We start from the raw sequence: 21,532 nt of genomic DNA, 5'->3' as shown, positions 1-21,532 counted from the left end.
TGGAAAAAAAAAAAAGCTAAGCTCAAAACAATTACACACTGTGTTATTTCACTTATATGTCAATCATGAAAAGACAGAGTTTTGATAAGTACTTGCACACTGGGTTTGTCCTTTTGAAATACTTGCTCATGTAACTCATTTAACATACTGTGAAGCCCGAACATGAGCAGAGGCTGCGAGGGAAATAGAGACCTTCTGGTCAGCAGCCCCAGCTGAGCTCCCAGCCAAGAGCCAGCACTAAGTACCATCTTGGCTGTTCCGCACAGGAGAGCCCCCGGGTGGGTACAGCCGAAACATCATCATGTGGCCCAGAAGAACCTCCTAGATGACCCCAGTCAAGCCACAAAATCATGAGAGGTAATAATTTAGATGCTGCTTTAAGCCACTAAGTTTTGGGGTAGCTTGTTATACAGGGAAAGAGACACCTAGCAGTTCCAAACCTACATTCTCATAGGATGGACTAGGGCCAAGTGTCCATCCAGGAACCACGGCCAAAGAAGGCGCAGGCCAGCTCAACCTGGGTCATATGTTCAGCCTTGAAGTTGGAACAGTCAACTCTCAAACAATGCCACCCAGGCAGAGAGTAGGGAAGAGCCTTTTCCAAAGGCAGACCAGGAGGCAGTTACCAGGAGAAGGGTGATGGTGCAGGGTGGAGCAGACCCCAGCCACATCTGCTACAGCTAGACCTCAGAGGACCCCAGCAGAGAGAGGGAGCAGTGACTTGGGGACTCTGAGGGGGTTTATGTCACTGTAGTGAGATTAATCCTCCTGCAGATTCCAGAAGATAATTTTAGGTAAAGCATTACACCCAGGGACTGACACATAGTAGGTGCTCAACTATCCATGCTATTATTACATTATTTCCACTATTATTACTAAACAGTAGCTAGATCATGTTAACAGACATTCCTTCCTCTGCAGACATTGGCTTGTATTTGGTCCTGGCACAGGCTATGTGGACACAGAAGTACATTTGACTCTATTTGAAGGACAGTTCCCCGACTTTATGGCCCCAGTATTTACAGGTGGGGAAGTGCAGTGCTTGTCTATTTGAAAGGTCGTTGTCTTATTAACTCTTAGCCGCAGGGACTGGACTCTGCTGTAGCTCCTCATTTAGGAGACAAATAACTCAGCCTGGCCTAGTCCTGTCTGGTTTCAAGGTTTCCATGGAGACTGGGATGGAGACAGAAGCAGCTTTGGAAGCCTGGACACATTCTCCTGCAATTAGGAGACCAGCTCTCCTGAGGGATCTTCTGTGAGATCAGAGGAGAGGTGGCAAGGGGTGTGTGTGTGTGTGTGTGTGTGTGTGTGTGTATGCCTTTATGTTAGAGATTTGACATTCTATGTGGACATGCGCACGGGTGGTCCCCTCTTACGAGAGATATGTACTCCTGGAAATCACAGTGAAAGGCTACCACGTGTGTCCTGGATGACGCAGCAGAGACGTCCAGGATAGCCCACTGCTGCTTCTCTTATTAATGAGGCTTCCTGGACTGCTTGGCAGCTGGCATGTGTTAACCTTTAAGGTCAGAGGTTAGAGGGCATCATCATTTCAGTTATGTGACTCTGGATAGCCTGGGCAAGCATTTGGTCCCCTCCAGAGGCGAAGGTAGGAGCTGTGACTTGGGTCTCTCGGATCCTGAATGCACGTGGCTTGGGAGCAGAGATGAGAACGAAGAGGCCTCTGCATGTCTCGGGCCCACACATTCCATCCAGGAATCCAATGTGTCTCTTGCTTCACTGCAGACTCTTCACTGAGTTACCTGTTGTTGGCTGGGCGCTGTTCCCCTAAATGCAGCCCTTATCCTTAAGAAGCTCACAGTCTACATGGGGAGGTAGACCAGCAAACCGGGGATCAGGGCACACATACTGCCAAGCACCATGCAGCTGGAGAGCAGAGCCACCTCCGTGCCCCAGGGCCAGGAAAGACTTGCGCTGTTTGGAGACACCCAATTACCTCCTTTTTCCCACTATAAATACACAGGGAAAGGAGCATACATGCTTTTAGAGCCTCCCCCTCCCCCTCATCAGAGCTGATGACCAACCACCACCCCCTCTGGCCTGGCCCGGCCCCTCACTTCCCACCTGCGGTCTGGTGACTGAAACCCATCACCAAACACCCTCACCACTTTTCCCAACCTAGACTAGGGCTGTTTCCTGCCAGTTGCCTCTAACATTCAATTAATCCCAGAGGTGGCTTGAGACCTGGTTCCTGAACAGAGAGGGCACGTGTCCGTTGGCAAAATGGGGAAGAGCTTTTCAAAGAGAGGAAAGCATATGTACAGAGGAGGAAGGACAGGAGAGATGGTACAGTCTGGGTCAACCAGGAGCCGGCCTCGCTAAAGTGGCCCTGGAGGGCTGGGGACGTGGGTTAGAACTGAAGGTGAAGCCTTGCTCATCAGCCATGTAAAAACTATTCACCTGATGTCTGCCGCAGGGCAAATGGGAACTCTTTGAGTGAGTTTAAAAGGCCACACCTATGTCTAAGCATTTTTACTGGATCACACCCTCCTTGTTGAGAGTGGCGGCTGGGGCGGGGCAGGACCCAGATCTTAGACAGCTTCCCTAACCCTACTTGATCTCACTACATCGATGCCTCTAAAATGTGTGTCTCTCCCCAGACTGCTCCCCTGAAGTCAGACGGCCCACCCCTCTGCCTACCCCCTGCTCCCACCACTTAGATGTTGCTCGGGCATCTCAGATGCCGCAAGCTGAGCCCATGATCTCTCCTCACCCGCCCATCTCTCCTGCCACTTTCCCCACACCACATTGGTGGAAATGCCATCCCTCTGGTTGCTCTGGCTAAAAACCCTGGAGTCGTTCAGTCTGACTCCCTCTTTCTCTGGGAGCCTCAGCTAATTCCTCTGTTCACCCCATAGGTGCTTCTTTCCAGAGCTAATGGAGGGCCCGCTTCTAGCCATGCTTGCTGTAGACTGTTCTCCCTGCTTCCACCCCACTTCTATCTACTTCTCAAGCCAACAACCAGACCAATTCTTTTATTTGTTTATTTTTCTTTTTTCTTTTTCTTTTTTATTACTCAAATGAATGTATCACATCTGTAGTTGTATAATGATCATAACAACCCAGTTTCACAGGATTTCCATCCCATAACCCAAGAACATCCCCTACCCCCCAAACTGTCTCCTCCGGAGACCATAAGTTTTTCAATATCTGTGAGTCAGCATCTGTTCCGCAAAGAAGTTCAGTCTGTCCTTTCTTCAAATTCCACATGTCAGTGAAAGCATTTGATGTTGGTGTCTCATTATATGGCTGACTTCACTTAGTATGATAATTTCTAGGTCCATCCATGTTGCTGAAATGATAGAGGAGTGGATCAAGAAGATGTGGTACATATACACAATGGAATATTACTTAGCCATTAAAAGGAACAAAATACCAGACTGATTCTTTTAAAATCTAAGCATAGCATAGCATTCTTTGGCCCCAAGCCCTCCAGTGGCTCCCATCTTATGTAGAGTCACAGTCAGTATCCTTCTACGTATACATGTATCCACTCTTTTTCAGATTATTTCCTCACATAAATTTCCTTATTACAGAGTGTTGAGTGTAGTTCCCCATGCTACACAGTAGGTCCTTGTTGGTTACTATTCTATATATAGTAGGGTGTATATGTTAATTCCAAACTCCTAATCTATCCCCCCACCTCACTTTTTCCATTTGGTAACTGTTTGTTTTCTAAGTCTGTGTCTGTTTCTGTTTTGTAAATAGGTTCATTTGTATCAATTTTTTTTTTTTTGCTGTATGCCTGAAACTAACAACATTGTAAATCAAGTATACTCCCACATAAAATAAAAATTAAATTAAATTAAATTGATAGACTGAGGAGTTCCTGTCAGTGATTAATGAACCCAACTAGTATCCATGACTCGGGTTCGATACCTGGACTTGCTCAGTGGGTTAAGGATCTAGCGTTCCATGAGCTGTGGTTTAGGTAGCAGACGCGGCTTGGATCCCGAGTTGCTATGGTTGTGGCATAGGCCGGTGGCTACCCCTAGCCTGGGAACATTCATATGCCATGGTTGCAGTCCTAAAAAAGACAAAAAAGAAAGAAGAAAGAAAGAAAAAGAAAGAAAGAAAGAAAGAAAGAAAGAAAGAAAGAAAGAAAGAAAGAAAGAAAGAAAGAAAGAAAGAAACCATCATCATGATGGGATGGAACAATATTTTATTAAAGACTTGTTTTGAATTTTAAAAGTCAATATCCTTACCATGGCTCCCTCTCATCACTCTGCTCCAGCCTTAGAGATGCCAGACTTACCCCTACCCCAGGGCTTTTGCATGTGCTAGTCCCTCAGATATCAGCAATGCCCTCTGCCTCCCTGTCTTCAAGTTTTTGCTTAAATATCATCTTCTCAGCAAGTTTTTCCCCAATCACCTGTTGAAACATGTGCTTTCTCCCAAGCGATCTTGAGTTCCTTCTCTGCTTTAGTTTCCTCTTATATCTTTTTATGTAAGTCCCCTAAGTTCTCTTTCTCCTCCCTCTGGAAAGCAAGTCCTACAAGGACGGAGACTCTTGTTGGGTTTGTTCACCAATATATTAATTTATGTCTAGAACATGTGCCTGTGTAGTGCATATGCCCAATAAATTTGTTAACTACATGAATTGCACCCAGTGAGGCAGTCATGGTTGACACATCCCAGCGCAGTTTATACCAGTTTAAAGGTCAGGAGTGGAATAAGAGCTGCAGGGAGCCAAAGGCAGCAGGTGCACTGGCAAGGGGCCAGCAGGCAGGAATCCCAAGAATCCCTCCGCCCCCTCCCCCTGTGCCCTCCATCCTGGTCTAAAGTGAGTGACCTACAGTGAGGCTGCTCCTGCAGTCTGATTCGCTTCGGGTCGGCAGTCTTCTATGGAGAGGGAGAGCATTTTTCAGAGGTGGCTGTGTGTTCACGTGGGTGTCTCAGGGGACTTTCATTTCCTTGTGGAGGTAGAGGTGTGGTCCTCAGGGAGCCTCTGCTCATGTGGCGGACAGGTTGACATTAGAGGAAGGGAGGCAGGAACCTGCCAGCGTGGAAGATTGATTTAGTCTTGTTAAATACATTGGAGGAGCAGAGTGTGCGAGGGAGCATTTTATTGGCTCCCTGACTGTTTGTCATTGTAAAGGCACCTGCTCACTAACACACCTGGAGAAAGTCCCTCTGAGACCACACTGTGGAATAAATAATAAGGCGGTTCCTTGTATCTTACAGGCCATGTGTGGGGAACCCTGAGGGAGCTCAGAATCATCATCTGAAAAAGTGGGGTTGCAGCTTCTTCCAATTTTTCGTGTCTCATTGAGGGGCCGTCAGAGGACCCCCCACGCCCTCCTTCCATTTTCCTGTATTTTACTAAACGGAAACGACATGCCATCAGTGGTCAGTGGTCTGGCTGGAGCAGGAGACGAGCAGTTCGCATGATTGGGGATGTGAGATGGTTGGTTTTAGGCATCAACTTGGCTAGAAGGTAGTGGCCAGTTATTTCACCAAATGCTAATCTAGGTGTGGCAGGGAAACTGTTTTGTACACGTGGTTCACATCTGCAGTCAGCAGACTGTAAATAAAGGAGACTATTGTCCTCAGTGACGGGAGGGGGTGGGGGGGTCTCATCCAATCAGCAGGAGGCTTTAAGGGCTGAGGTTTCCCAGAGAAGAAGAAATTCTGTCTCAAGACTGTGAGGTCAGCTCCTGCCCAAGTTTCCAGCCTGCCTTGTGCACCTCAGCCTTGCTGAACCCCGTGATCACATGAGCTAATTTCTTTAAATAAATCTCGTAATATATTTGGTTTTATTCCCCTGGAGAACCCTGATACAGAATGCATTTGAATTGTTTGTTTGTTTGAAATAGTTTAAAGGCAAGAATCAGAAAGCAAAGTGACTTAAACACAGCACACGCATGCACACCACAATTTTTGAGGTTGGAGGAAGAGGTCTGTGAGCCAGTGAGGGGCTGGGAAATGGGCACATCAGCCTGTCTTTCTTTCTTCCTTTCTTTTTCTTTCTTCTTTCCTTCCTTTCCTTTCCTTTTCCTTCCTTCCTTCCTTCCTTCTCTTTTTCTTTTTCTTTCTCTTTCTCTCTCTCTCTCCCCTTCCTTCCTTCCTCCTGTGTGCAGAGGGCGGCAGTCCCTTCTCATCCATCTGTTGAGATCCTTCCTCCTCTCCTTCTCTCAGCTCTGTCTTCTATGCTCCGAGCTCCACCTCCAGCCTCAAACCGTACTTGACCCAGTCCCCTGCAGACGCCTCAATCCTCCAGCCTAGCTTACCGAGATGGCTTCAGCATACTGGACCTTTTTTTGCCACATTATCTCTCTTTTTGGAAACTTCTCCACTTTTTGATTTCAGCTCTTCTTGTCTCCTTCCGTGCGTCTTCTCCATCCTTGTCTCCCTCTACCTTCCCCAGAAACATTGGGGTTCTCTGGGCCTCATTCACTGATCACCCAGTGGCTGGGTGATCTCTTCACTCTTATAGTTGGAACCACCTCCTAAATCTTGGTGATTCCCAAACCTCGCCTCCATCCTAGAACTCTCCTTCCTTCTTCAAAGTCATCTAAACAACCGCACACTGGATTTCCCAGGGCCGTCCCTCATGGCATCCCAGACACAACATCTTTCCAGTGGACCCATCATCCATCCCCCATGTCCTTGATCTAAGTTGGCAGAATCCCCCTCCACTAGGTCCACAGCTGGTATCTTCCTGCATAACAAGTCAGTCATTCTTGTTCATGCCTGATCTCCTTAAGAACACTCTAAATGCTTTGACTTTATTCAAGTGATGAAACTGGATTCCTCTGAGGCATAATCGTTATTCTAGGTACATGATTTCTATAATGGAAAAACTGGTTGCTTGTCTGTCCCTAGATAACACCTGAAATAAGTACTGTATACACCTTTGCTTTTAATTAAAGTCAAAAACAATAACCAGGGCCAGTTGAGAAGCACAGGAGATGTGTTAGTGGTACTTCTGATAAGTTCATGGCAATGAGTAGCTGCACTGCATCCTTGGGAGTGAGTGAGAGGGCAAGACTGGTGGAGAACAGAGCTCAGAGGGACTTTAGGCCTTGACAAGGACAGAATCTTTGTCCTAAGTCAGAAGGGAGGCCTAGGAGTGCTTGAGGGATGTGGCTATGTTGGCCCAAATCAATCTGAATTTATAATGAAGCACCTGAATTGGTTTTAAATAATGTCCTTTGCCTGGAAATGTCAGAAACTCATTCATCACGTGTCTCATGAAGTATAAAGGGTCAGGAGGATCCCAGCAATGGACTTATGGGAAAAATAATTGGTTATACCAGGTAGCAGTTGGACAGTGCTTTAGAGAGGTTGAGCCACTGAGTCACAAAGGCCATGTTGCTATGGCAACCTGTGATGGCCTCTCCTCCCAACGGTGGCATTTGGGAGGTTAAAGTGGACGCCATGGTTGGAGTGGTGATTCATTCGGCTTGTCCTCCTATCGTGATGCCCTTAGGAGGTGAGACAGCAGATTCACTAGAGACTAGGTCATGGAGTGGCCATCAGGAGGGGAGGAGGCATGTTTCACCAAGATGTGAAGGTCATTTTTAAGTAGCTGTTAAGGGATTTTTTGCTCTGGCAGAAAACAAGAATACAATTTTAACTCTATAGTCAGGTTTTCACAGAAGGACAAAACCCGAAAAGTAACATGTCTCTTCAATCTATTTAGGCTTCTTTTAATCCATTTTGATAACAAAATGGGAAATGGTGTTTATTGGATCGGGAACTGGTTGTGATTTTCTTTCTTAGGAGAGTTCACAGGAGACAGTTCATTTTTTTTTTTTTTACTTCTATTATCATATTCTAAACAGATAATTTTAAACACACTGAATCCACATTACTTTTAACTCCAGAAGGCATCATTTATAAGATTATATTTGAGAGGTAGTTAACTATTACAAAGTATTTTTGATGAATTATAGCACTATCTACATTTAAAATAAAGGATCCTTTTTATTACAAAAATAATAGTATGAAGCTAGGTGAGACTTTCTGCATTGTACGAAGTCCTCCAAACCCTGAGACCCCACTGTGGCCTCTCAAGAAAGATGCATGCAGCCTCCGCTTCATCAGCTCAGCAGCCGGAGAAGACTCCCTACACCCTGGGGCAGCCTGACGCTCCTTTAGGCACCTCTGATAGGTGGAAAATTCTTCCTTATTCCAAAGTCCAAATCTTCTGCACTGGTTTCGCCTTGCCCTCTGCACAAAGTAACCATTCCATCTCTTTTAACAACCCCCCCCCCCCACCAGAAGCTGGTTTCAGGGACCTCAGCTTCCTTCCCTTTTATCTTCCTTTTCTTTGTAATGCAGGCGTGTGGGAGAAGAAAGTATAAAAATAAGACAGGAGTTTCCACTGTGACACAATGAGATCTGCAATGTCCCTGCAGTGCCAGGACACAGGTTTGATCCCTGGCCCAGGGCAGGGGGTCAGAAGATCTGGCATTGCCACAGCTGCGGCTTGGATTCAACCCCTGACCCAAGAAATTCCATATGCTATGGGCGTGGCCATGGAAAAAAAGGGTCCAAAATGAGTATTGGTGGGCTAAAATTGAGGTGTTGGTTGGCAGGGCTGTGTTCTTTCTGCAGGCTCTGGACAAGAATCTATGCCCTTGCCTTTTCCGACTTCCAGAGGCTGCCCTCATCCCTCAGCTCCTTCCTCCACCTCGAAGCCAGCAGCACAGCCTCTTCCAGTCTTTCTCTGGCTCTGACCCCTGCTCCCATCGTCACATCTTCCCTGACCCTCCTGCATCTGTCTTCCATCTTCCAGGACCCTGTGATGAGGTCAGGTCTGCCTAGACAACCCAGGGTAAGATTCCTGTCTTAAGATCCTTAACTCAATTATATCTGCAAAGTCCCTTTCGCCACATAAGGTAACTTAGTCACAGGCTCTGGGGATTATCTTTGGGGAACCATTATTTGCACACCCCAGTATGCAATTAACATCATCTCGTTAAGGCTAATTACTTCAAACGCTGCTTGAACGTAAATGGGCTTTCAGGGAGGGTCTGGGCAGCTCCTCTTCTAACAAGGATATTAAACTAAGTACCAACCAGTACAAAATGTTGAGCTGAGCATCCTTGGGGCAGGAGTGAAGACGTACAAAACAACTAACACGTGGATCTGTGCTTTACAGTTTATAAAGAGCATTTACATCTGTCATTGCATGGTATTTCCTGGTTTGCACGGTCAGGGAAGGAATCTACCTGATGTCACATGGCAGGTATGTGTCAGCAGGATTTTTCAGGCTCCAAAGCTGTGGGTCTTCCCATTGCACCAGCTGCGCAAAAGTCAGGCTCCCAGCCTCCATGGAGTTTCCAACATAAGTCCGTGAGAACACCTTTCCTCCGTGGGTTTCCACAGCTGCCTGTCCCCATAAGGTACCAATTTGAGTTGGAGTAAAGGTCCCCTTTACTGGTCTCCCAGTTTGCAGAGCTTATTCTTATGCCTTAACCACCCAGAACTTAAGACGGTCTCGTCATCTGAACAGGGCAGGCCTGGAACCATCTCTCCACCTCCTTGATGGCACAGAGGAGACCCTAAAGCATTGGGATCACAGCCAAGGTCACAGGAGATTCAAACCCACAGGGTTCCTCTCACTGAGTCACACTGTCGTTACCAGAGATGCTGCCCTGAACAGCTAGAAATTCCCCACATCCCACAGAGTCTGACCTTCGCTCCAAGGACAGTATGGACTTCTTGGATATTGGAAGCTAACATATTTGGAGGACCCACGGGGTGCCAGCACTTTCCAGAGGGAGCTCATTTAATCTTTCCAACAGGTGGGGTGCTATTATCGTTGTCTTACTGATGGTGGCTCTGAGAGGTTAAGGTCACAAAGATGGCAACGAATAGATTCCAGACTAGATCATTCTGATTCCAAAGCCCATGACTTTTCCTCTTGCCCATGCTGGACAAGGGGCAAAGCAGGATTCCAGGTTTAAAAAAAAAAAAAAAAAAATCCAGTGCTTGCTTTGTGGAGGAGCAAGCCCTCAGATGCCCCAGTTGGGTCTGCCGCTGGTTGGATGAAAGTGAGGGCAGTTGGCGGGAGAGACGGGGAACAAAGTGCAGGCTGAGTGTCCCCTGGCTGATGTCCAGTGACCTGCAGCCCTGGGAGCAGGTGCCAGAACCCTTCTCCAGCCAAGAGAAGAGAGAGGAGATCTACATGGTGCGGTCAAGGGTGGGGGAAGTGTCAGAGCCAATTACCAGGTAAAGTCACCAAACGAACACTAGCTAGAAAGCTGGAGGCTTGTCCAGAAACGTTCTCATGAGTCGCTTTGATAACCATTTGTCTGAGTTGAGCTTCATTTCCATTTTTCCTTCCATTTCGACCCCATCTGCTGCTCTGTTTGCCTGAGCCCACCACCAGAGACACTGGCATGCAATTATCTAACTCCTACACATCTTTCTCATTCTCTTTCTCTTTGGGTTTAATTTCCATCAGAGGCTCTGCCTTGAGCTTGCTTAAAAACCTGCAATTATGGGAAGGCAGCTAATGAGACCAGGAGCAAACTTCTGCCCCATGCAGCTATTTTTTTAAATGAGATAAACAGGGGAACAGATCAAACAGAGGGATCTCTAAGTTGCTCGGATGACTGAAAGGATTGCCAGCGTGGCGAATAAGCACGCCGCAGCTAGCACAGGTCTGAGATTGTCGTCCCTGAGGTCCTTGGGCTTCTTGACCTTGCCTGAGATGTGTGACGGGATCCTGTCTGGCGGAAGACCCACTGGCCAGAGCTTCCATGTTCGGAGTCCCTCCTGGTCAGGGTCAACAAAGAAGCATCCCAGAAAGGCCACTGAGGATGGTGGCAGCGCTGGGGTCTTGGCTGCTGCATGGCTACCTTTCCAAGAGCGATTTGTTTTCCTCCCTAAGCACATTACAGGGTAAATGGCTGGGATTGTGGAAATTGCAAACAGCATGTGTCATAATGAATATTTGGTCTTGCAATGCAGCATGCTCGGTGACTCCCCATGTCTGTGGAAACTCAAGAAGCTGTGGAAACTCAAGAAGCGGCAGAAAAATCTATCATGAAAGCGCCACTCACACAGTGTAGCTAACAATGGGAATTCAATTGCAGAAGAGTTTATTTAGTGCCTGCTGTGTACCTGGCCCTAGGCTGAGCAGTCGGGATACAGAAATGAGGAAGGTGCAACCTCTGTCCTTCTTTGGAGCCAATGGAGAGGATCAGAGACTTAAAATGATGTTGTACCTAATGAATTCCACCCCTCCCCACACCTCCCTACCCCTCCCCACCCCTCCCCCACCCCTTAGGTCTAAAAGGAAGGCTCAAGGCGAAAGGTGTTTTTTTTTTTTTCTTTTGTTGTTGTTGTTGTTGTTGTCGAAAGGTTTTTCTTGAATCAACACCTAGTTCAGGTCCATTCTTCCTCCCCGAGGGAGAACTCTCTCCTGACTCTTGTCCCTCCACCTGCCCATAGCTGGAGCCCAGTGCTGGGGTCAGAGGTCCCCACCCAGTCCCCTCCAGAGGCAAGACAGGAATGGCTGAGTGCCATGGGCCCCAAGCCTGGCCCCACACTGGAGCTGCCTGGGTTGCTCAGCAGCGGCACAGATGCCCGGCCCCTCGGCGGAGGTTCTGACGGGCAAGTTAGAAGTGGTCCCTGGAGTCGTGTTTGGAAAGATCGCTCCAGATGATTCTGGTGCCTGGTCAGGCTTCGGAACCGCTAACCTAGGGGCAAGGTACGGTTTTACCACCTCCAGCACCTGCTGTTGGCAGGCGCCTCCTCCCTTCTCTGGGGCAGATTTTTCCCGACTATAAAAATAAGCGTGAAGATCTCTGTCCACTTTGTGTCCACTGGCTGGCAGGCTCCCTGGGCACCCTGCCCCACTGCTGCCCCTCTTTCACATTGCCACGTCTCAGGGGAGGAGCGAGACAGCGAGCTCCCCCGCGCCGCCCTACCAGCCCTGCCCAGCCCTGCCCAGCCCTGCCACCACCTGCTTCCTGGCGACCCAAGCCACCTCCCCTCCCCTCTCTGGGTTTCGGTTTAGGGTAAATCTCTGAGGAATCTCAACAGGTAAACCCTGCTTGGTGTTTCTCTTCCTTGAGGAAATTTTCAAGGCAGAGAGCAGAGCATGTTGAAGGCAAATCCAGGGGCCCTGGGTGCAAGGCAGTGAGAGCCGGCTGGGCTGAGTGGTGGTGGGGGTGGGGGCTGGGGACAGCCTGCCCTGCTGTCCCTGCGTAGCCCACCTGGGGGCGCTGGAGCTGTATAAGGGGCTGAAGGGAGGGTCTGCCCCCGGTCCAGCCTGCCCAGTGTCCAGCTTTCATACCACTCCTAACTCTGGCAACCCAGCCTTCCTCCAGCCTTGCCAGTTTTTGTGAGATCTGGGCCCTCCGGGCTGGGGGAGCCCATGAGATGCCACTCATTGAGCCCCCTTTCAGAGCAGCTCTTTAAAGGAGGAGCAAGGTTAGGCTAGCTCCCCAAGAAGCTTGGAAAAGGGCCCTTCCCACTCCTTTGCGGCCCCCTCCCCCAATTACATCCAGCCCTGCAAATCCTAGTGCCCTCCTGCTCAGCCCTATGCTCCCAGCCACCTTCTCGCTTCCGGTGGTAGAGGGGAAAGACTCAGGGTTAACTGGAAGAGGTCTGGTTAAAATTTTCACACCAAGGAATTCGCTGGTGGCTCAACAGTTTAAGGATCTGGATCTGGACATTCTCACTGCTGTGGCTCAGGTCACAGTTGTGGTTCAGCTTCAATCCCTGGCCCCAAAACTTTAGCATGATGCTGGCACAGCCAAAAAAAAAATTCACACCAAGATATATATCACACACTAGAGACTCTCAAATGTCATTTCACAGATAGAGTTCAGTTTGTAAATTTGAGTGGAAAATCCCATCCTGATTTTCACTAACCTTGAACTGAAATTTAGCGCTACCTTCCATTATAAATAAAGAATAGATCATGGGGGGTCTTAGTCAGCTTATAACTTTGTCACCAGTGGAATTCACAGACAACTTCACCTCACTTTACAGTTGTTACAGATATCTGAAATCTTGTTTAGGCTCATCTTCTGAAAGAGGGTAAATTCTTAGGTTGTCACTAAACCTTGTCATTTATTGTAGAGCACATACATAACTATATTGCAAACATATATTTTAAAATATGTTGGGAGTTCCCATCGTGGCACAGCAGAAACAAATCTGACTAGTATCCATGAGGATGCAGCTTCCATCCCTGGCCTCACTCAGTGGGTTAAGGATCCAGCGTGGCTGTGAGCTGTGGTGTAGGTCGAAGACGTGGCTTGGATCCCATGTTGCTGTGGCTGTGGTGTAGGCCAGCGGCTACAGCTCTGATTCGACCCCTAGCCTGGGAGTCTCCATATGCCATGGACACGGCCCCAACAAAAGACAAAAAAAAAAAGTGTTATTTGAAAGTGTCCATAGGGTTCACAGGCTGCCAGCAGGTCCATGGTATATAAAAGTTTAAAGATTCTACCTCTAAATTCATCTTAAGATGAATTTCATCTACTAGGAGAATTTGGGGTTTGTGGAAAAAGGAAGAATTTTCAATAATGGTGAAAGAAGACAATTGTATTTGTCAAGATTTCCAGGAGCTAGAAGAGATGTATAGCTTTACTTGTTAAGTCCACCCTATTCAGCTCTAATTGATAGAAAATAAAATGTACCCACTTTTTTTCTGTGTGCTCATTGTTTTAAAATTGTGACAAAAAGCAGACAGCATGAGCATTGTCAGACTGGCAATGAGTTTCGACACAGGAAAATTCGGGGGGCATGAGCATGCAGTGGGGAGCAGGTCCCCAGCACAATGCCAAGCACTCAGCAGACAAATGACAAATACGGGACTTCTTCCCTTCTGAGGCCCCTCCTGCTCTCTTTCTGAGATCTGAGCAGCATCTGCCATTTGGAAAAGCCCAAATGGAGTCAAAAGTGGTAAAATTTGCCTGATATTTGGAAGGGGTGGGGGCTGTGCCTCCCAGGGTCAGGCATTCCGTCCCTGGGCAGGTGTGTCTGGGAGGGGTGGCTTCTGGGTGCTCAGGCAGGAAAGAAATGGTCCTGAAGGATGAATACCTACCCTTAGGAAGCTAAGTGAGAGCAGGTGCATCTGAGGCAGTAGGAGTGGAAGAGAAAAGGGGGTACAATATAGGAAGACATAGAAAAATAAATAAAAAGAAACTTCGTCACCTCATGAAATTATAAAACCACCATTTTCTTTTCTTTCTTTCTTTCTTTCTTTCTTTCCTTCCTTCCTTCCTTCCTTCCTTCCTTCCTTCCTTCCTTCCTTTCACCACACTATGGCATGCAGAAATTCCTGGGCCAAGAATCAAACCTGCACCACAACCATAACAATTCCAGATCCTTAATCATTAGGCCAACAGGGTACTCCAAACCCACCATTTCTGACGATTAACTTGTGCATAGTAAAAACGTGTTTAGTGAGTTCCCCCTGTGGCTCAGAGGGTTACCAACCTGATTAGTATCCCTGAGGATGTGGATTCTGTCCCTGGCCTTCCTCAGTAGGTTAAGGATCCAGCATTGCCACAAGCAGCAGTATAGGTCACAGATGCGACTCGCATCCTGCGTTGCTATGGCTGTGGCATAGGCCAGAAGCTGCAGCTTGGATTCAACCCCTAGCCTGGGAACTGCCATATGCTGTGGGTGCAGCCCTAAAAAGCAAAAAAAAAAAAAAAAAATATTCACACTAGGTTAAGGAAGTGTGGATGAGATTTTATACCAGGAGGTTTATTGGACAGAATCACAATATATTCTTTTTTTCCTATAGTAACTATAAATTCTATTATTAAAATGTATTACAGTGGTGGATATGTATTCATGAAACACAAGTAAACACACTGTAAACAGAGCAGGCGACATTGGCCCCAGATTCATCGGTCTTGCGTCCCAACATAACAGAAAATAGCTGTTGGCAAGTGTATCGCTTGAAGGTAACAGTGCCCCAGTGGGAGAGCTTCTGGTAGTATATTTTTATTTTAATGGAGCTGTGCTTCTGTTTAATAAATTAGGAGAAAATAAAGTGAAAACTACAATGTAAACAAATGTTAGAGGATGCACATTAGGGAACACATGGACACATGCACAGAAGCACAGGGTCACTGGACATATGCTCCACCGGTTTCCCTATAGATCTGACCTTATGTACAGAACGTTGTACATGAGCCAGTCCTTTGCAGATCACTCCATCCCCTGGGAATAAAATATCTTTCATTTTCCTCCATCTCAGTTCCCCAAAGTATTTTTGAAGTATCCAAATATAAAGTACATTTCCATGTGGAATGCAAAACTAGCTGGCAAATACCTTAGGGTTTCTTAAGGCAGACTCCCTTCTGCTCTGTGCTCTGGATGCCCCCAGCTATGGACAGTGTAAGTCCCCACACCTCATTTCACACAGAACCCCCCCCAAATAATGCAGTGGATCCAAACCGAGGGAATGCATGCACTCATTCCTTGGAGCTTCCAGGGTTTTGAAGGCTGCTCAGCAGCCACTCCAAGAAAGAGGTGGTTTTCCTCTTGGACATTGGACAGGGTGACCCTCTGTGTGAGAAATGACCATGCCCCACTAGGGAGGAGGGAGGAGGGTGGCTGAATGTGTCTGTTGGCATCTGCTCCACACATCATCACAGGAGAGGAGTAGATAAATGTCCTCCTAGGCTGCCTCGCCAAAATGGACAATGCACATCCAAACGGCAAAACTCTGAATTCCTTCTCCCAAAGTCACCTAAGAAAATGAAGACTGGCCTATTCCAGTGTTTATAAAAACGCCCTGTGTGGTAATGAGGGTAAGGCCAGGCACCTTTTTAAATTGTCGCTGGATTTCCAAGGCTATTTGTGATCTGGGGTGAGTCATGTTTCTGTGGGGAAACAGTGTTGGCAAGATACCAAACTCCTTAAAGCTCCCTCAAATGTTCCAGAAGAGATGATATTTACACACTTGTTGTAAAACAGGATGGTGGAGGTTTGAGCGGATTTTAACTTGCAAGGGAACCTGGCAATCACATGTTTTTGGATCATGGGGTTTGATTACTAATAAGAATTCAAGCAAAGATTTGGTATTCAACAGCTTGAATGCTGGCCCATGGTGGACTGAGCCTTTGGGGGCAGGGGTTCTGGAATGTCAGCCAGGCAGGAGCTGTCTTTGCGACTGGGTCCCTGGGACACTGACCAGCTCAGATCAACTAATCAGTTGGGTGCCATTGTGATAGCATCTAATGTTCCCTATTTTCCCTGTGATTAGCACAAGGTATTACTGAGGCCTGAGCCTTGTTGATGACAATCTGACTCTCACCATTCCAAGGGAGATTCCTGTCTCCAAATACAGATTTGGGGGTCTTTGTAATATGAACTTTAGGTTCTATTAAACACATGCAACCACTCTTCCATGTCAGGGAATAAGATACAAGTACAGAATTACTGGGCCTGAAAGAGTAAGGACACAGGAAATGCCACAAACCATATATAAGCCCCTGTGTCTCTGTCTTTTGAAGTCAAAGGCTTTTGCTTTAATCTTCCAGACCTCCCCTGAGTCTCAAAAGGCTGACTCAAGAGTTAATGATTAGGAAATGTGAAGATGTAGAAACAAAGAATAGCTGTTGGGCCAGGAAACCAGTAACAATTTAGATGATAAATCTGCCACTTAGCAGAGTCCCCAAACTCCCAGTTCCCTGAAAGATATAGATAAAGGCCTGACATACATTCCTAAGTTATTTTTTATAGGAAGCAGACCCCTACCAGATGAACACTGCTGACTTCAAATTTGTAGACCCCAGACTGATTGAAACCAAAAGGTTGATGATGCTTGAAACTTCACCTTGATGCCAACCAATCTGAAAATCGTGCATCAGCTGATCATGCCCCCACTTCCCCCTCCCTCACATTGCCTTTAAAATCCCTTCCCTGAAAGTCATTGGGGAACTCAGGACTTTTGAGCATGAGCTGACTATTCCCCTTGCTTGTCGCCCTGCAGTAAAGGCTGTACTTTCCTTCACCACAATCCAGTGTCAGTAGATATGCTTTACTGCAGGCAAGTGAGTGGATTCAGGCTTGGTTTGATCAAAGTTTGGTTTGGTACCAGCACAAGTCAGTGATCCTAAAAGTGCATGCATTCCAGAAGATGCACACACAGTTGTTTTGAATCAACAAGTTAAATTATTTTAACAGTCCTTAAATATGGGTATACATGATAAATTATCACACTGCTAAGATGGATTAGATGCATAATGTTGGACTTTTAAATGGTAAATACACATTTACATGACACACTGCATAAACAAATTGTGTAAACCTCCCCCCACTAACCTGCCAAGAGATGAGTGTGGGTATGAAGGGAAGGTGGCCAAATTGCTACCTGGCACAAGGGTTACCTTTGCAAACATGGTCATTTCTGCTGTGACTTCTTCCACTTGTTTGCAGGGCTATGTGGCTATGCCCACAAGGACCCTGCATTGCTATGGAATATTTACACTTGATGCTAAAGATATACCTTTGTTCACATTCAGGTGTATGATCAGGGGATGTGCCTTGGCCAAATGAGTTTGGCTTCTTAAGAGTGAGTCATGTCCCCCCATCCACTGTGTAATGTAGATGCCCCACAAAATAGACACAATGCTTTGAGTGCCTTCCTTCCTTTCTTCCCTCCTTCTTTCCTCTTTCTTTTCATTCTTCTCTTTTTCAGTACCTAAATAGATGTAGATTTCTCCCATGTTTTCTCTTCTTAAAAGAGCTCTGATTTTGAAACTCCCAATGTCAAGACCTTCATCCTCATCCCTGGGCCACAGATCATGTCCACTCTGTCTCAGGAGGCACTTCATTTCCTTGGTACCCACCCGATCCCATTCCTGGACCCAGGCTAAGCTTCCTCCCATTAGACTCATCACCAGGCATTTATTCACATCTCCTTTGTGTCTTGTCACACAGTCTTCACTACTGCAGGTTCAGATGTAATGTCACCACCTCTAGGAACTTTCCTTACCTACCAGCCAAGTGTGTCAGCTCTCCTCCTATACCCCCAGCACTATGCTCACATCTCCAGAGCAGCCCCACCCTCTAGCTTTAGAGTAGTCCCTGGTTTCCCCTGGAGACTGACCCAGCATAGGGCTGGGCACACGAATGTCTGAGGAGTGACAGGTGGGTATTTCTACAGCACTGGGCTGGAGCCCGCAGCTGCCATGAACCATTCTTCAACCTCTCCAGGACTCTGCTCCCCTGGACTTCCACAGACCTCGGCTTCTGTGCAGTGATGTCTGGGTCAAGCCAACCACTTTCCTCTCCGATGCAGCCTGCCTGGGAAGATGGGCAATGCCAGCATTAGGACTCCTCTCTCCTGGGTAGCTGATTCCCAGAAATGTCCAGCTCCTTCTCCTTGAACCTGTACTTGTGGAAAGAGGCATGAATATGTCTTTGACCTTGTGGCTGCATCTGAACTGGGGAAGTATGAGCAAGCCTGGGGTTCCTGCATCTCTTCTGTTGACCAGGCCAGGGCATTGGCCAAAGGCAGCTGGCCAGGGGTCAGGCTGACTCACTGATGGCTAAAAGGCTACTTGGTCTTGAAAGAAACTAGGAGCCTGAGGGAAAGTGGAGGGACTTACAAACCATGCTGCTCTCAGCCAATTTTCTCCTCTGAATCCATGGGAGCAAACCATGGCAACCACCCCCTCCCACCTCCTCCCCCACTCCCAGCCTCCGGCTCAGCACAGGGTCCTCCAGCCAGCACCAGGGTCCTCTGTCTTAACGTTCCTGGCTTCCAGGCAGGAAAGATTGGCTTCAGGGCCAGGCCCTGCTGCTTGTATTGATGCTCATGAAAGCTATTGGCCCAGAGTTTGGGGGAAATTCTAAAGACAAGGAGCCTGCAAACACCTACAACATTTAGTCAGATAGATATCCTGTAAGCGAGAAGGATTTGTGAACCATAAATTCTGGCACAGAGGTTGCTGCCAAGCATCTTCCCCTGAATACTCCGAGAAGTACATACAGAGAAAGAGCAGGCCACAGGTGTCCTTTCCCAGCCAGCGGTAGCTGTGATAGGAGTGGCCCAAGGCCCATCTGGTGGCTGAGGTGGCTCAGGAACTAAAAGCATGGGGTTCTCTGCTGAGAATGCAAAGTCACCTGCCCTTTGAACAGCCCAGACTTGAGTGAAGCTAGGAAATGCCTATCGGTACTAGCCGGTCCTTCTGGAGAACATTGTCTTGCTTTGGGCCGATCCTCAAATTTCTCTATCTGCTGCCTGAGGACCTACAGAGCCTCCCAGATCTGTACAAAGGAGATTGTAATGGTAACTGCATTGCAGGATCATTATGAGGATTCATGGAAACACTGCCGCAAACACACAGCATGGTGTCTGGTGTCTAGACTTCACTGAGGACACACCAGCTGTTAGGACCATTGTCTTTCAATGCTGCTCTTGGAGGACCTGGCAGGGTCAGCAGTGATGAATGAAGGGAGGAACCAGCAAAAGACTCACATCCAGGAGCTGGCATCCAGCACCATCTCTCTGGCCCTGCCTCTCTGGGCTCAGTTTCCCATGCCTGAGGCTGGGAGCCAAGGGGGCTTGCTGGGCTCTGGTTAGCAGAAGAGGGGCTCAACGTGCTTGCCTTCCCCAGCCAGGCTGCCCAGGCAGAGCTTGAGTTGAGACCCAAGCAAGCATCCTTCTGGGGACCTCCGAGTGCCATGTGGGCTCCCTTCTCTCTGAACCGGCCAGTGCTGGCAACGGCCAAGGCACCTTGTGCTTACAACCAACTGGGAGCTCCCCCCCTCCCCCTGGAGAGGGAGTAGGCTGCTTTGTAAATGTCTTCAGAGGAGGTAGGGTGGGCAGCTTCTCCTGTTCCACTGGAGTTTCCCCAGAACAGGCTTTAAACATTTCATGGTATGATCAATGTTGTTCCTCTAAGAACCAAATGACTCAGCCCCTGAACAAGGCTAGGGATTGAACTCTTTGGAGTATCCCGGAACCATATAAGACAATTGAAGAGTTCCTGTTGTAGCTCAGGGGGTTAAGAACCTGACACAGTGTCCATGAAGATGCAGGTTTGGTCCTTGCCCTCAATCAGTGGGTTAAGGATCCAGCATTGCCCCAAGCTTTGGTGTAGGTCTCGGACGCAGCTCAGATCTGGTGTGGCTATGGCATAGGCTGACAGCTGCAGCTCCTATTTGACCTCTAGCACAGGAACTTCCATATGCTGATGGTGTGGCCCTTAAAAGAAAAAAAAAAAAAAAGAAAAAAGAAGACGTTTAAAAAAAGAAAGACAAAAAGGTATTTAGAAAGACTCAGTTTTCCGTAGAGTTTATCTGGGTGACTAAGGTCATTTCTTCAGGGAGTGCTTTGAAGTTCACCTACAACAGTTACCTGGGTGCTGACTGAAAATACTGAGCCCCAGATCTTGCCCAGACCTTCTTTTCCAGGGAAGAGATGAAGTAATTTGCATTTTAAAAAACCTCTTTTGGTGATTCTTATGGATCATAAAGTTCAAGAGCCAATGGTTTCATTCTAGAGGCTCTAGACCTTCCAGAAAGGTAGTAGGAACCCCAAATATGTCCAGGCCTCTCTCTTTCCTTGGGGTGCTTGGTCCATAGGATACCAGCTGACACGAGGAATTCCTGGCACTTGATATAATATCCTCATGAAAATCACCTGCCAATTAGCTGATCCCGAATTGGGATAAATTTTAAAAACACACAGCCTGTGGTCCCCCCGAAGGTCACATTGCCGCCCTGCGCAGGCATCATCTACTTGCCCCCAAGTATGTAAAAGGACAGCAAGCAGGACATGGCTCATCCTTTCCATCGTGTCTCAGAAAGAAAGGGCTCATGAAAAAGAAAATTAATTCCACAGACATGAGGAGAGAGGTTTATTGCTCACGGTGACAGAAGGCTGAGCTGAGTCCTAGAAAGGATGTGCAGTTGGTATGAGATGAGTCAAAGCAGCCTCCCCTCCTCCCCCAGCTGACTCTCAAGTAAAAACAGGCAAGCTCTTAGGCAAACAGCTTTGAGAGGTCAACGGACCGTGAGACACACAAGCCCCAAATGCTGTGACACTTGCCCCTCAGTGGGTCCCAGGGCTCTGAAATACCCGCCTTCGAGAAGTAGCACAGAGAAAAGCTAGTGTTACAGAGTGACTGGAAAAGGCATCACGGGCTGGGTTGAAACTGACGAGTTCTGCTCCTGGAGGTCTAGAAACTGAGCCCTATGTGTGGTTTTGGGAATTTGAAAGATCCTCCATCCCAGGCTTTCTTTCCAAGCTTCTTCAAGTGCGTTCGCACCTCACCCAGCTGTCTACCAGAGTTCAGACCTTCAACATCAAGCCTTACACTAGACTGAAGTCAGGTCAGGAATCCCAGGCCCTCGACACTGATGCTGATCTGGACATTTCTAAGTATTTAACCTGAGAAATCCATGTGATGTTTGATAGATTGCCAAATGAGGTAGATAATTCTCCTGGGAATAATGAAACGGGGGTAGGTTTTATAGACTGTATACAGGTGAATATAAACATGTGTCTAAAGGTAATACCAGCAGAGTTGGTTGGTGCTGATTTTGCTAACGCAGTGATTCCCTTCTT

The sequence above is a fragment of the Phacochoerus africanus genome, chromosome 15 (assembly GCF_016906955.1).
Source record: "Phacochoerus africanus isolate WHEZ1 chromosome 15, ROS_Pafr_v1, whole genome shotgun sequence".
Taxonomy (NCBI): Eukaryota; Metazoa; Chordata; class Mammalia; order Artiodactyla; family Suidae; genus Phacochoerus; species Phacochoerus africanus.
This window is presented reverse-complemented; position numbering follows the sequence as displayed.